The sequence below is a fragment of the Hippopotamus amphibius genome, chromosome 9, assembly GCF_030028045.1.
Source record: "Hippopotamus amphibius kiboko isolate mHipAmp2 chromosome 9, mHipAmp2.hap2, whole genome shotgun sequence".
In the NCBI taxonomy this organism is placed as follows: domain Eukaryota; kingdom Metazoa; phylum Chordata; class Mammalia; order Artiodactyla; family Hippopotamidae; genus Hippopotamus; species Hippopotamus amphibius.
Genome location: NC_080194.1, coordinates 36,096,271 through 36,106,581, shown reverse-complemented (window position 1 = coordinate 36,106,581; position 10,311 = coordinate 36,096,271). Strand labels below are relative to the sequence as shown.

The 10,311-nt window shown below is 39.9% G+C and overlaps 1 pseudogene; it reads right to left on the bottom strand.

The window, feature by feature from the left end:
- Positions 1-622: 622 nt before the first annotated feature.
- Positions 623-1,565, bottom strand: LOC130860761 (olfactory receptor 10T2-like; annotated as a pseudogene).
- Between the last annotated feature and the right edge of the window lie 8,746 nt (positions 1,566-10,311).

Genomic DNA, 10,311 nt, shown 5'->3' with positions numbered 1-10,311 from the left:
TTTCCCTGTTTCTTATTTGTAGGGAATAGGCTTCAGCCTCCATGACCTTCCCTGAGTTCCAAAGGGCAGGTTCAAACAGTTGCTAAACAGGGAAGGGAGGAGATGCACAGACAAGGGAGGAGCAGTCAGGAAACAATAGTGCATCCTTGGGGCAAGGTCCTGGTTCTCCTCAAGGGATACACATAACCATATCTATTAGCTCTTCTGCAGAACTTCCCCCCCCCCCCCCAAAAAAAAATGGAAAATGTTAACTACTTGATGAAGCATTCTTCATTCCAGAAAGAAGATCAGAGTTTGATAACCTTGAGAACCACAGAAGCTCAACAGGACACCACTTCAGACCAGATTAAAGGAACGCAGGTCCTGCACACACCCTGATTCTTATCAGCAGCCCCGCCCTTGAAGCCTTGCTATAAAATTCCTTACCCAATCCGCCTGGGTTGGGACACACAGTTTTGAGACCATGAGCCCATTGTGTCTCCCTCTGCCTAGCAAAGCTGTACAGTTATTCTTTTCTACTTCACCCAAAGCTCTGCCTCCAAGATTCCATTCAGCACTGGTGCACAGAGAACAAGTTTCAGCATCACTTTCTCCACTTTTGTTTTCCAGCAATCTGTAATTTTTAAATGTTCAGGGTTCTTTTAACTACCATCTGAGGGATAAACCTATTTGCACTGTCTACTACTTTCCTTAAGGCTATCTGCATTTCTTTGTTTCTTAGACTATAAACAATGGGGTTAAGCAGAGGTGTCAGTACTGTGTATATCACAGCCATCAGCATATTTTCATGGACTGAGTCACTGTCCTTGGGCCTCAGATAGATAAAGCCAGCAAATCCATAATGTATGCATACCACAGTGAGGTGGGAGGAGCAAGTTGAATAGGCCTTATAGCTCCCCTTGGCAGAAGGCATCTTCATAACTATGAACCCAGTGAAGACATAGGAAATCATAATGAAAATAAAGCTCCCCACCAACACAATGGCAGAGAGCGGAAAAACAGCCATTTCATGATAGGGAGTATAGTCGCATGCAAGGTAGACCACAGGTGAGATGTCACAAAAGAAGTGCTGGACGGTGTCGGAGTCACAGAAAGACGAGTGGAATACAAGGGTGACGATGCACAGAGAAACCAGGAACCCAACCACCCAAGCGGCCTCATCAGCCGAAAGCAGATCTCATGGGTCATCAGGATGGAGTAGTGCAGTGGGGTGTGAATAGCCGTGTAACGGTCATAGGACGTGGCAGCCAAGATGAAGCAGTTATTGCCTGCCAGGCCAAAGAAGAAAAACATCCGTGTGGCACAGTCAGGAAGAGAAATGGTCTTACTGTCTGATAGCAAGTCCACCAACCGCGTGGGGGGCAGGTTTCTGAAAAGGAGAGACCACAGAGGAAAAAGTACAGGCGCATGTGAAGATTGAACTTGATGGCCACCATTATGGACACATTTGTGGCTAGGATGGTCACATGGGAGAAGAAAACCATCGCAAAAAGGAGACTCTGCAGGTCTGGGAAACTGGAAAATCCCCACGGAAGGAACGTGCTCTCTGCGGTGTGACTGCCCATCTTCCTGGTGCACGTAGCCACTCTCCTCCGAAGGTGCAAGGTTACTGAAGTTAAGACTCTGAGATGATTGTAAAATATCTTTGTGCATCGATGTCACCTAGACTTTAACCAAAGGGAACTGAGCTTCAAGGCACCTATTCATGGGAGAGCCTGAGAAAGTGATGCTAAATGCACTTGACTGAACTTCAGGAGTCAGAGTGATGAGAATAATTCCAATATGAAAATCTGTATAAATGACATGGAGTGGACCCAAATATCTTCCTGGATTATACTCACAAAAGCATTCTTAACTCTCTCTTTTCCAATCTGCATCTGCATGTAAGAAAGAAATATGAATGAAACTGCTTTGTTCTCATCCACAGGATTTTGCGATTTTTCAATGCTTTTTGAGGTATAATGGTAATCTGGTACTCAGAAGTGCTTCATAAACTACCAACCAAATGAACAAAATAATCCAATTATCTAAATCACTTAAAGTGAAATTAACATTTTTTAAAAATTAGGGCTATCAGGACTTCCCTGGTAGTCCAGTGGGAGTAAGACTCTGCACTCCCAGTGCAGGGGGCCCAGGTTCAATCTCTGGTCGGGGAACTAGATCCCACAGGCATGTGGCAACTAAGAGTTCGTATGTCACAACTAAAAAAGATCTCGCATGACACAACTAAGACCCAGCGCAGCCAAAATTAATAAATAAATATTGTTTAAAAATTGGGGAAATCAGTGAAATTTTCCAAAAGAACTCTGACTTCTCCTTCAATGCAATCTTTTCATCAGCGCGCAACCATGCACCAAAAGTAATAATTGTGACAATGACCTGACCACATAAATGAATTTAGTGTGTTGTAACTTCTGCTGAATTCCTGTCAATATTAACATTTGGAGCTTGAGATAAATAATATCATTAGTTCTTAATACATATCAATAATTTTTAAGTTAATAATTTTTAAGTTCTCGAGGATCTTCCCGGACCAGGGATCGAACCCATGTCCCCTACATTGGCAGGCAGATTCTCAACTACTGCACCACCAGGGAAGTTCAAAAAAACACTCCAAAGAACTATAATTTTAACTTTAGTCACTGTGAAAAGTGAAGGGGAAGAAAAATAGTAAGGAATCAGTGGTAGAAAAAGCAGTGTGCAAGAGAAATAGAGAAACACTAGCTGGAAATTATTCTGTAGGACTAACAAATATATTGCTATTTGAAGAGTTGCTGTTTTCTCTTTGCACTGTAGTTACAGGTAAAGAATACAAGAGGAGTCAGACCAGGTAACCAGTACCCACTTAATACCTATTAAGTATTAGTGCCAAACAATGTGACGGGGTTAGAGAGAGCTGCCTCGTGTCCTCACAAGTCTATGTGCTTGGAATTTTCATTTTGAGTTTATAAAAGATACAGTGAGTTACAGAGTGGCTAAGTGGCTATAAAAGTCATGAATTTATTTAACACATATTGACTAAATGCACATGATGTGCCATGCAACTTTACACATACGAAACACAAAATGTAACCAGGCACAGGTTACTCTGTGATGTAAGACTGAATGACTACTTTGGTTTCTGGAGTCAAGGAAACCCTCTCTGAGGAGGTGACATGCTTAAATGGAGAACAGTGTGGCAGTAAGCAACCTACAGGTAAAGATGAGGGGAGAGAGCATCACTGGCACGGTTCACAGCTAACTCAAAGACCCTAAGGTAGGAAACCCATCTACCCAAGCGATCTTCAGTCTAGACCCAAATGGCTTGTCTTTGAGACCACTCCACTCTCTGTCCTCTGAAGGTTTATCCAGTCTACTTCTAAAGGAAACATTTTTCCATTTTTTATTTCTTTAGCTGTTACTTACCTTATATGACTAATTCCCACCTCTACCATATAGGAATCTCCATTCTCCTTTGGCCCATTTCCAGGCCAAAATGTCCTCCAAGTATTGAAAGTAAGATTTTCAGAACAGAATTGGCCATATTTTTCCCACATGTCAGAGTACCCTCCTGTACTTCCTATTTCACTTAGTTATAGACATCAAGAGAGCCAACAGATTCCATTTTTTTCTCCTTCCCCATTTTCCATAATTCCAGATGGAATGTTTGCCAACATCCTTATCCTCTTTTTCAATTACCTCTGCTATTTTCCTGGACCTATCCCACAGAGTGTATATGGTGTCCCCATAGTTGGCTATTTGTCACAAGTCTCCTGTGTTTTTATTTTATTCACCACAATGTAACCCACTGTTAGATTTCTAAATACAGGATATGTTAAGTCACTGAGAGTGTCAAAGATAGTGAATAGATACACACTGCGTATAGGAGGAAATCCAAATGCCCCAGCATGATACTGACACTCATCACAAATGGATCCCTAGACGCTGCTCCTGGCTCAGGTTCCACCACATCTCTCTACCCACCCTACACTCAAACCAGACAGTAGGGTCCTCTATTTTCCAAACACATCATGATCCTTCACGCTGCTGTGCCTTTACATGTGGGGTTCCCTCTGCCACAACTTCTCCTCCTCCATTTTATTTCCTATCAGACTTTTACTCATTTTTCAGGATGCAGCTTGGATTACTTTGATTCCTCATCCTCTCTTTTATTTATTTATTTATTGGCCATGATGGGTCTTCATTGCTGCACACAGTCTTTCTCTAGTTGCGGCGAGTGGGGGCCACTCTTCATTGTGGTGTGCAGGCTCCTCATTGTGGTGGTTTCTCTTGTTGCACAGCAAGGGCTCTAGGCACATGGGCTTCAGCAGTTGCAGCACATGGGCTCAAGAGTTGTGGCTCACAGGCTCCAGAGTAGACTCAATAGTTGTGGCACACAGGCTTAAGTTGCTTCGTGGCATGTGGTATCTTCTTGGGACAGGGATCAAACCCATGTCCCCTGCATTGGCAGGAGGATTCTTAACCACTGCACCATCTACGAAGTCCACTTCATCCTCTCTTGTTGTCAATATTGTCTAGATTCCAGGATCCTAAATGTCTCCTGCATTCTCTAATACTCATGTGGGTTTTTTGCCACAGCCTCTACTTTTTTCATCTTCCAGAACTATCCTTCACCTCCTACAACCTTTTCTCTATCAAATCTATGATTATGCTACATCTCTTCATTTTCAACATGTTTAAGATACCCTTTGCTTACAAACTAGATAATTCTAATAACTTCTAAACCTCACTGCACCATCTCATATAACCTCATCGCTATCCTAAGAAATAAATGTCATTAATATGACCATATTTCTGGTGAAGAAACTATGGTTTAGAGAGTTACTTAGTTTGCCGAAGGTGATACAACTGGTAGGTGCACATATATAACATGTACACAGCAAGGCAGTCAGAGTCTGGAGATCCATTTTCTTGACTAGTTAATTATAAGGCCTGACTCACTGTTAGTGCCCTAGCATGGCATTCAAGGTCTTACCTGTCCAGCTGCATCTCCCACTCCTCCATATAGGGAACAGTTCCGTTTCCCAAACATCATATGTCCTTCATGGCTTCTAAATTGTACACATTATTCTCTCTAACCTGCAATATCCTTCCTGACCTTTCTGCCTGATAAAGGGCTAGCACTCTTGAAAATACAATTCAAATGGCACTTCCCCACAGAAGCCTACCTAAAATCCTTGGCTGCGTTAGTCATTTCTACTAGATTCACATGTTTTATTAAGATGAAATTTTCTGTCTTTTCTTCCTTTCCTTTCTTCTTCCTACACTAAGACAGGCAGAGACAAGTTTAAAATTTTTGCATCCCCCATCTATAGGCTAAGTCTAGTTAATGTAGGTTTTTGAGTAAGATTATTTCAGTGACTAGGAACAAATGGAATTTCATCTTCTCCAGAGAACCTTTCATGATTATTATATTGGGTTATTTACTAATTTCTCCATAACCCATGTTTAAAGGTCTAAATAAAATTTATTTTATTTGGACACATACTAAAGTAGTGGATCACTCCCTAAAAAGTTTTAAGGATCTTGCCACCTAGCAATGTGAATGCACGAATAGAAGTTTTCTACATGCTCTATTAATTAAAATAAAGATGGTGGAAAAAACCCAACAAACTTCTGAAAATGCCAGCAGTGATTGCTTAGAGTCTAGGAGATTAACACTATCACTTTCTCATGTTAGATATTACCCCAATTTACTGTAGAATCAAAGCACACTTGAACTACAAAAGTGGTCATCTACTAAAGAGCATATCAGACTCTCTAGGGGAGCTTTGTCAAAACAGTATATCTCTACCCATACCTACCACAAGTTCTTGGCAGGCCTCTCCAAGAAGATAAATCTCCAGCATATGAGGGTACATGTAATCCACAAAGTCTTCCTCATTAATTTTGGTTGAGAACTTTTGACTTGTATGATATTTTTCTTTTCACATATTTTGATAATAAATTCTGTTCTTTCCCCATACAATTCTAGTACAATAATGACAGAAGATGATGTCAATATGATATTATTTCCATTCTTCCCAATCACCCTGGCAGGCACTATAACAGTTTTTCATCCCTTATGTTTGTTTTTCCTAAGCATTACTCTCTTTATTAATCTGGATTTTGCCATGAATTTGGCATCTTATTCTCTGTTTGCAGTTCTTCAAATTCCCCCACTACTATTTTCTGGGTTCTAGCTCTACCAGGAATAGGGAACTGACAACGTTCTTAATTCCTGGATTATCTGTGCCCATATTTTCCAACAGGCTATTAACATCTACAGGTACTTGATTATTAGAAGAAATAGAATAATCACTGTAAAAAGAAAAAACCCTATAATATCCATTTATAGGGAAGGAAAATCACTTTCTAGTCTCTTAAATTCATGAGGTATTACACTGGAGGAAGAATTTACACTCTTCCAACTCACGTGTGCTTTTCTGCAGTGCTTCCTGTCATTTCATGTATCTCATAATTCAAGGATGAGCTTTAAGGCAATTTTCTTTTTGAATGCCTGTGATGAGTCCCCTCTGACATTAGTCTCCTATAACATAAAAGGCTCTGTCTTCTCCATTCCTTAAGGGTGGAACTCAGTACCATAAAGATTTTAATGAGAGTCCTCAGGCCACAGGAGACTATTATCTTGAGACTACTGCTTTAGATACCAAGAGTCTTGTGCTCTGTGGACCTATCACCCACTGTGATGTCCTCAAAAATGTTTTAAAATCCTGATCTACCATAGAGACTTTTTCAGTGATGTTTGCACTTATAATTCTGAATAACAAAGTGATGGAAACCAAGTCGCTAAAAATAAATCTTGGGATTTAGTTTCCTTCATGGATATTTTACTTCCAGCACAATATCACTTCTTTTGTAATTCTGAAAATTTTCCAAGTCCTTAAAGACTCCTCTGTCCTATACATAGGTCAGTGGAATGACATGAGAAGCTATTGCCTGGGGAATCATTTAGAAGAAGATTAGTAAAAAGAAGATTTCTCTTAGAGGCAACTCTGCTGTAGAAGACCTTGCTGTGAAGAAAATCCTCTTTCATCTAAGTCCCCAGTTACTGCATTGACATTTGTAAAATCTACAAATGGCTCCTAATTGCCTCTCCCATTAGCTTGTCCTTTAAGGTCTTCCACCCTCTGTACTACCTTCTACCAAATGTGCTACTAAGACTTATCTCTAATAATGATCCAACACTTGATGCAAACCAGTCAACACACTATCTTCTGCTTAATATCTGCACTTTCCTCATTTTGTATTCTGTTCTGTCCAAAAATCTCGTCTCCTGACTTGACTCATCGAAACTCTTGTCCATTCTTTTTAAGGTTCAGCATCAATGCTAACTCCTCCAAGAAGCCCCTTGCTTGAATGATGCATAAAAACCAAGAGAGAAACTGCAATCCTTAAGTATGAGTTCTATAAGGAGAGACACTTTGGATGACCTCCACTGGACACAGAACCTCAATGCTAGCAGATGTAGTGTAGTAGCAAGGTAGCTCCACATAACAATAAATTGGGATTTTCTGGAGCTAGGTGGACAGTTTTGTACCTTTCCTCAATCTTCCTTACCAGGGAGAGAGGCCAGTGAACATTTCTTCAACTTTTTTTGAGACCCAGCTGCTAATATATTCTTTTGAGATTTACTCTTGCCTGAAAGGAATGTAACTGATGAGAAATATCTGGGAGCGCATGCCCTCTCTCCCATGGTGCCCCATAGTCAACAACTTAATGACACAGTATTTAAAAGTATCAATGATAAAAATACCCTGTTGTCACATGGTAGGACAACTATGTGGTGCCATTCATGCTCCAGTACTCTCTCTGGTTTCAGACTGAAGCTACACTCAGCAGAGGTCACATCTTTATTTGGCTTCTCCTCACACCTGTACTGCTTCTCTCTTGCCTTACAGTTTTCCCCTGAGATCAGTCCTCACTAATCACTCACATATGAATTACAGTTTAACGTCCTATTTTAGAGAAACTGTCTTCATTTAAAAAAAAATACTTTCATTAACCTTGTGAGTTTGCACACCCACATAAAATCAGCTTGTCTATTTATACAAATTGTCCTTCTAGAATTTTGACCCATAGTGCATTGAATACATGCATCAAGTTTTGGAGAACTGGCACCTTACTAATATTGAGTCTCCCAACCCATGAACATGTTATATCTCACTTCATTATTTATGTCTTCTTTATTTCTCTCAGCTGTTCTGTAAGTTTTAGTGAAGAAGTGTTGTATAGCTTTTCATAAATTTATTCCTAAATACAATGGTTTTTAATGTATTGTATTTTTTTAATCTTTCCATTGTTTGTTGGAGTATACAAAAATAAAATTTCTTGTAGGATTGTTATCCTGTGGTCTTACTGAGTTATAGTATACATTTTGTAGACTTCTTAGACTGTTCTACATGAACACATTTACAGATGGAGACAGTTTCACTTTTTCCTGTTTCAATTTTATATTTATTTAAATTTTTGTTGCCTTTTATAAGTAGCTGGGAACTCCAGTATAATGCTGAATGGAATATTACTCAGCCATAAAAAGGAATGAAATTGATCTATCTGTAGTGAGGTGGATGGACCTAGAGTCTGTCATACAGAGTGAAGTAAATTGGAAAGAGAGAAACAAATACAGTATGCTAACGCACACATATGGAATCTAGAAAAAACAGTACTGATGAACCTAGTGGCAGGGCAGGAATAGAGATGCAGACGTAGGGAATGGACTTGAGGACACGGGGAGTGGGAGTGCAGAGGGGAAGCTGGGATGTAGAGAGAGAGAGTAGCATTGACATATACACGCTACCAAATGTAAAACAGATAGCTAGTAGGAAGCTGCTACAGAGCACAGGGAGATCAGCTTGATGGTTTGTGAAGACCTAAAGGAGTGAGATAGGGAGGTTGGGAAGGAAGCTCTAGAGGGAGGGGATATGGGGATGTATGTACACACATAGCTGATTCACTTGGTTGCACAGCAGAAACTAACACAATACTGTAAAGCAATTATACTCCAATAAAGATTAAAAAAAAAAAGTAGTGATAGTGGACCTCCTTATCTTTTTCCCACACGTGAATGGAAGTCATTTAATACTGGACCATTAGGAATGACGTTAGCTGGAAGTTTTTCACAGACACTCTTTATCAGATAATATTGTTGGTGTTGATGTTCCTCTCTTCCCCTTTCCTGCCTTCTTTTGGGTTGTCTGAATTATAAAAATAAAAAACCCATTAAAATTTTTCCATTGGCATTTTGGCATGCCTCTTGCATTATACTTTTTTAGTGGTTACTGTCAGGATGAGAATATATATTGCCAAATATTCCGTTTACCTAGAGTGAATAAGGTAGTAATTTATATACAATATGGAGACCCTGCAATCCTATATGCTGATTTTCTTCCTTTCACCTTTGCGCTATACTTGTCAGACATGTCTTACATCTCTACACATAAAGACTGCACCAGACAATATTACTTTTTTTAATTTGGTGATTTTTACGTATTTTAAGGGAATTAAGGAGAATACAATATTTTTTTAATATTATACCAGTATTTACCATTTTAGATTCTCTTCATTTATTCCTAAACATCAAAGACTCCCATTCTCTCCTTGATATCCTGCTCCTGCTTGAATTATGAAGGTCACTGCTATGACAACAGTGGCTTGATTTCCCAGGGATGTGTGCGAAGCCAAGAGACTGCCCTTTAGAAGTGACCATCTGAAGAGTAGGAGAAGAATGCTTTTGCACTAAATCCCAGCCTCTACTGATTGGAGTTGCCCCCAGGGCCATAACTGCTTCCATATCTGGGATGCACTTGCCTCTGGACTGAGCAGATTGCAAATGCATTCCCAGAAGGTCCTGGGTTTCAGAGAAGGAATGGAGCAGGCGTTAAAGTGGAGCTGTTAGTCAGTAGCATTGAAAGCGGGAAACTGTCAATGTGAGTCAGAATCATCCAGTACAAGTTGCTTGAGCTCCTAGTCTCAGTTCTCCCATCCGATAAATGAGGGTAATAAAAGTACGCACATCATAAAATAAATTGTCATGAGAATTAAATACGTGAAAACTGTTAAACAGTTTTTGGCAAAAAGTGAGCCCTGAATGATTGTTCGTTCTCTTTGCTGATGGCAAATCCCAGTTCCTCAAAGTGGAGCTTCAGGGGTGGATATAGGAGATAACAGATTAGGATTAGCAAGATAATTATTTCAGGATTCAATTTTAGGGTTGAAAATACCTATATTCTACCACCATCCACCTACTCCCAAGGCACTACTCAGGAGGCAATGCTTTGAGGTTACTGACAATAAGCAGCTATTTCTTAT